General features: G+C 36.6%; 1 pseudogene; it reads right to left on the reverse strand.

Moving 5' to 3' along the window:
• Positions 1-987: 987 nt before the first annotated feature.
• Positions 988-5,060, reverse strand: LOC132159232 (zinc finger protein 239-like; annotated as a pseudogene).
• Positions 5,061-6,294: the final 1,234 nt, after the last annotated feature.

Raw genomic sequence — 6,294 nt, forward strand, 5'->3', positions numbered from 1 at the left:
GTTAAATGTACATATAAGGAACAGCTGGAGGACCAATTTGCAACTTATTAGGTCAATTGGCAACATGATTGGGTATAAAAAGAGCCTCTTACATACATACATTTATAAATTCGATCTGATGCCATTTTCATTTCATTGACAACATACCATTTTAATCTGCAATGGATTATCAAAATTAACAAAACACACACAAAAATTTAACTTTCAGGAAATTATATAGCCTAAATACATTTAAATTGGCATATCTTAAGTGAACAAAATCTATACATGCTGAAGTATCAAAAAACTGTGTAAATGTTTCAAATGTGTCAATTATGGGCAATAAATAACAATATATATCGAAAGAACAGTACACTTTTTGTACACTGACAAAGTGTTGGCAGATTTACTCCTGGTCAGGCCTTAATATAATCACATTACAAAACTACCACAGACTAGCATGAGTTAGGGTATCTGCTCCAGAACTAATAATTAAGGTAAATTAATTGATTGTTTCACAGTCTTCCAAATGTGTAAAACAAATCAAGGATGAATGCTTTTATTACTTGCTTCTTACTTGACTTAAACATTTAATTATTAGTTCTGCCGTAAAAGGGCCTTTAAAGATGAATTACTTGATTGATGACATGATTTCGGTCACCTGGTGTAAAAAAACAAACACTTCTCCCAGTATAACCAGTAGACAGAAAGCCACTCATTAGCTCATTTGCCATTTCCACTCCCTTATATAAGCTAGTTATTTTAAGTTTTGCATATGGATTTAATATAAAATGCTAATTTAATGCAAGATTTTTTTTTTTTACTTTTATTGTTAACCATTTAAACAAAGGGAACATTTTGCCCAGACACCAACATCTAGAAGGATTTGTCATTTACCTGTTTTAACTAGTTAACTACTTGAAAATACAAAACAATTTAAGTTAAATATTTATAATAATTATAATGTAAAAATGACAAGTAATTCATGTTACAACTAAAATTAAAAAGTAACAACTGTAGAGGTTGCTGAGCATATTTTGAAAAAGGTTTGCCAGATGTTTTGTCCCGTCCGTTACTTCTGTTATCACTGTCAATCACAGCAATTTCAAGAGTGTCTCACGGAAGAGTTTAGTGAATTCACTCCTGTAGTTAAATGTGTTTGTGACTCTACACTTTGTTATAATAAGAGTGTGTATAACTCAGTCAACAAACAAAACTAGATGTGTTTTAAGGGATACTGAGTATATTTTGACTAACTTACATTAAACCCCTCTGATTGGTCAGTGCTTTCAACAAACATGTCTGTCATTGGCTACAAAACTCAACACTGCAAAAACATGGTGTAAATAGATACATTTGCATTTGTAATTAGAAACCATTGCCTGCTTTTCAGCGGGAACAGAATACAGACTGACGAGTCAAAAGTAAAGCATTAAGTTGAAGATTAACTCTACTTACTATGATTTCGGGCTGTGGATGATTGTTTTATGTCTCTGTAGAGTAGATGATTCAGTGTAGCTCTTCCCGCATTGATCACATGTGTATGGTTTCTCTCCAGTGTGGATCCTCTCATGTTTTTTTAGGTTTCCTGAGTGATTGAATCCCTTGTCGCAGTGTGAACACTCGAAAGGTTTCTCTCCAGTGTGAGTCCTCTCATGATTTTTCAGGATTTCTGACTGACTGAATCTCTTGTCACAGTGTGCACACTTGTAAGGCTTCTCTCCAGTATGAGTCCTTTCATGCTTTTTTCAGATTTGATGAAGAACTGAATCCCTTGTCGCAGTGTGAACACATGTAAGGTTTCTCTCCAGTGTGAGTTCTCTGGTGCATTTTCAAATGTTCCTCTGTAAAAAAGTCTTCTCACACTCAAAGCACATATAAACTTTTTTGGCAGTATGTCTTTTCTGATGTGTTTTTAAACTTTTCAGCAGTGGAAAACTCTTTCCACACAAAGAACATAAATACAGATGTTTCTTCTTTGTATGAAGTGTCAGGTGAATTTTTAGGTCAGAAGATCTTACAAATCCTTTGCCACACTGATCACATGTGTACGGTTTTTCCCCAGAGTGGATGTTCATGTGCTCTTTAAAGCTGCGTTTTATTATGAAACTCTTCCCACACAGATCACATGTAAACGGTTTCTCTCCAGTGTGGATGTGCATGTGCAACTTATGGTTTGCTGATTGTGTGAAACTCTTCCCACACAGATCACATGTGAATGGTTTCTCTCCAGTGTGGGTCCTCTCATGTGTTTTCAGATGTTCTGATAAACGGTATCTCTTGTTGCAGTGTGAACACTTGTATGGTTTCTCTCCAGTGTGGATCCTCTGGTGTGTTTTCAGATGTCCTGATAAACGGTATCTCTTGTTGCAGTGTGAACACTTGTATGGTTTCTCTCCAGTGTGGATCCTCTGGTGTGTTTTCAGATGTTCTGATAAACGGTATCTCTTGTTGCAGTGTGAACACTTGTAAGGTTTCTCTCCGGTGTGAGTCCTCTCATGTGTTTTCAGATTTGCTGTCTGAACGAATCTCTTGTCACAGTGTGAACACGTGTATGGTTTCTCTCCAGTGTGGATCCTCTGGTGTGTTTTCAGATGTCCTGAACAACTGAATGTCTTGTCACAGTATGAACACTTGTATGGTTTCTCTCCAGTTTGGGTCCTCTCATGTTTTTTCCGATTTGCTCTCTGAACAAATCTCTTGTCACAGTGTGAACACTTGTACGGTTTCTGTCCAGTGTGGGTCCTCTCATGTGTTTTCAGAGTTGCTCTATGAACAAATCTCCTATCGCAGTGTAAACACATGTAAGGTTTCTCTCCAGTGTGGGTCCTCGTGTGCATTTTCAATTCTACAGCTGTAATACATTTAAAAGAGTTTGATGTTATCATGATCTACAGTGCATAATATCATCCAAAGATTCAAAGAATCTGGAACAAATGTAGTGTATTTTTATCTGCCCTGTGTCTGAGGAATCACACAGTCTCTGAGTTTTGTTTCCAGAAGATAGACTTTATTTCAGAGAGAAACAAAGCCGAGATCCTCTTTGTGAGAAGATCTCCCGAATGCTAGGTAGCATCTCATTATATACCCTATACAGGGCGTTTCCAAATAGTCAAACTTTTCCTTATGCTTGCAATTTTGATACCTCCCTAGGGACTTGCTATGGTAAAGAAAAGAGGCCCATTGCATATTTTTCCAGATGATTCCTATCTGTGGTGGTCAGGATGTTTTTTGCAGACATACACTCTAAAAACTAATTCAGAGGACCTTTAGTCATTACTTAAATTTATATATCGTTTTGAAATAAAAAATCAAGTTCTGAGATACTGTTAGACTTTTTAATTGTAATTGTTATTTTATTGAGTTGGGATGACACACAAATTATGCCTATTGATGAAATATACTATCATGACTTGTCAGAGCTTAACATTTTCAGTTAATCAAAAAACATTTAATTTTAAGTTCTGTTAATGTAAAAAACTATTTGATGACGTGTAAATGGCCCACAGTTTCCGCGCCCATGTTCAAAACCAAACGACGAGATGAGATGAGTGAAGCATATGAAGAATGGTAAGTAATTTTATGCTTAATTACACATATTCACATTTGCTCAGGATTCAGTTGGTGGTAGCCTACTGTAACCGAATACCGAAATCTGCAAGTCCTTACTCTAAAAGTTAAGGAAGTGTTGATAGTAACGTTATAGTCTGTGTGCCGATGTAAAGTTAGCTAACCTTATAGTTGTAGCCTGTCACTGATTGAGTAGCTACACTATTTGTTCAAATACTTTGCTTGCTCAAAACCAGTCGGAGTTATGTAAGGCCCTATGAATTCCGTTTTATTTTTCCTAAATTTCGTTTTATTTATTTTTCCAAATTTCGTTTTTTACCATTTAAATTTTTTGGAATTCCATTTTTTTATCTTCTGCTCGTATTTTACTACAAAAGAGTGTTTTTTTAAGGTTTATGAATAAAATGTAAGATAGACATGTAATCAATATGAATAAAAAATGCGTTCGATAAAACGTTCGATATATTTTTTTTCTTCGTCGGAAGAAACCAGAGGTTGCGAAGCAAGTTTGGTTGCATGAACAAAGGCACTCGCTCTCTGGTAACCTAGCAACGTAGGGAGTGACACGTTAACAGCCAATCATGCAACAGTTTGGCTACCCAATATTGTTGTCTCGTGTTGGATTCTTCAGTAACAGAACCTACTGTCTATGAACAGAACCTGCATGGAGTGATAAGTGGAAAGCCTTATTTGATCGGTGAGTGATGTAAATTACTGACTGCTAGTTGTGACAGGCGTCCGCGCATGTTACTGAGAGAACGAGCAGAGAGAGAGAGAGACCCTCCTCCGGCTGCGCGCACGCTCTCACAGTCTTCTGTCTTGCTCTCCCTCCCTCGTGCATATTAATCAAAATTGATATTACTATCAAAATCAACTGAGAATTGACACGATGATACATCGGAAGAAAGTGTAGTGTAGTTGTAGTGACCATACAATTCAACTGAATGTCTGATTTGAATTGATAAGTACAGAGGTTAATTTCTAAGAAAATGCTTGCTTTACGTTGGACAGTAATGGTAATACAGTTCATTTTAAATGTTTTGAAAGGGAAATAAGATGACTGTTACATGTATGTTTAAAAGAGAAATATATCACAATTAAAAAATGGTGCTAAAAAGATTAATAGTGATTGGAAAGCTGTTTAAAAATATGCATAATTACATAAAGTCAGTAATTTCATGTGTGTTATTTAAAATATAGATTGTGAATTCATGATGAATAATTGTTTTGTTTGCACTAAAATATCCATCCTCCGTGAGCAACCCTTATAATTTCCTTGACATTTTTGTGTTGTAATTTATCCTATTACCAGCATTACAAGGCCTGCTTTAAGATTGGCCCCCATCATAAAAAACACACTTGGCCACTGGTGGGTCACCCTGCCACGGCTGTAACACGTTTAAAATAATTTTACTTAATTTATCTCTCTACTCAGGTCTTCAGTCTCTTTGCCGTGTGCCTTGCAAGGACAAAAAACTCGCCTTCATCTTCTCTTGGTATCCTGGTGTCATGCACCAAGGTTTCAAGTTGAGACTTGGTCAGCCTCTCAGGACAATCCAGACATCTCCTTCCCCTGAGGTGAGGAGCGGTCAGAGTCCATCTACAATTAGTGACAATGACACAGGTGAAACTTACTTAGTTACTGAATTGAAGAAATACTGAAATTGAATGAAATTTAAAATACTGTCGTGTGTGTGTGTATGTAGGCGTGGCTTTCTGCCATGATCCAGTACTAAAGAAAGCCGTGAAGAGATACAGGGTGAGACAGAAACATTAACACTTAACTTTTGTATTTCAGATCCACATTAAATAAACCAGTTGTGTTCACACACACACCTCCTTGAATCATTTTACTTAATTTATCTCCCTACTTAGGTCCCTAACTAACACTCTTTTTGTTATTTATTTTTTTTGAAATCGTGATTTGGGTTACACTTGAATCAGGACAACACAGTTGAAAGGTTGAGAGAAATTGCCATTCGCTGCCTCATAGTCTATCTTGAAGAGGAGGAAGAGGACCTTTTCAAACAGTACCATGTAAGTAATTGAGTATACTTTTAATTTTTACTTTTGTTTGCACTGCATGTCTCTGTAGCCTTCCCATGTGGAGATATTGCCGTTTCAATCCCGTGGACCAGCCTCCTGTGGGCTAGGCTTTGAAGTACATGGTCACCCTTCATTCCCTTATGCACGTCACCCTGAAGAGCTTGAGCCATGTATTTTATACTTCCTAACATCTTTTAATTTCTTCAAGGATGTGGAGGAGCTCGACGGAGACTTTGCGATGCAAGTGATGAAGATTGCCATCATCGATGCCTTCTTTTGCTGGATATTTTTCCTTAAGTTAGTCAGGAGTATGAGCAGTCTGATATTGATGAGAGAAGAGATGATAATGTAAGTACTGCCAAAGTTTATTGATAGAAAGTTTGCTCATTTGATGTTGAAATTAGTGCCTGGAATGTACAGCCACCTGTAATTTTTTTTTTATCATTTTCATGTGTACATAAGGATGGTGGTTCATGCACAGGGTTTTACTTAATTTTATAACACTGTTCCTCCTCATAAAACTTCTGGGTACAAGATTCAAGATTTTTATTCGTCACATACAAAATTATAAATAGCATATATAACCAGCAGTGAAATGTGACTCAGGTCCGCTCCATGGACAGTGCAATTATTAAAGACATGTTTTGTGTCTTAGGAGAATGTAGCCTACAAATGCTGCTGTTTGCACTTTTAAGGATT

Source organism: Carassius carassius, chromosome 16 (assembly GCF_963082965.1).
Source record: "Carassius carassius chromosome 16, fCarCar2.1, whole genome shotgun sequence".
Classification (NCBI taxonomy): Eukaryota; Metazoa; Chordata; class Actinopteri; order Cypriniformes; family Cyprinidae; genus Carassius; species Carassius carassius.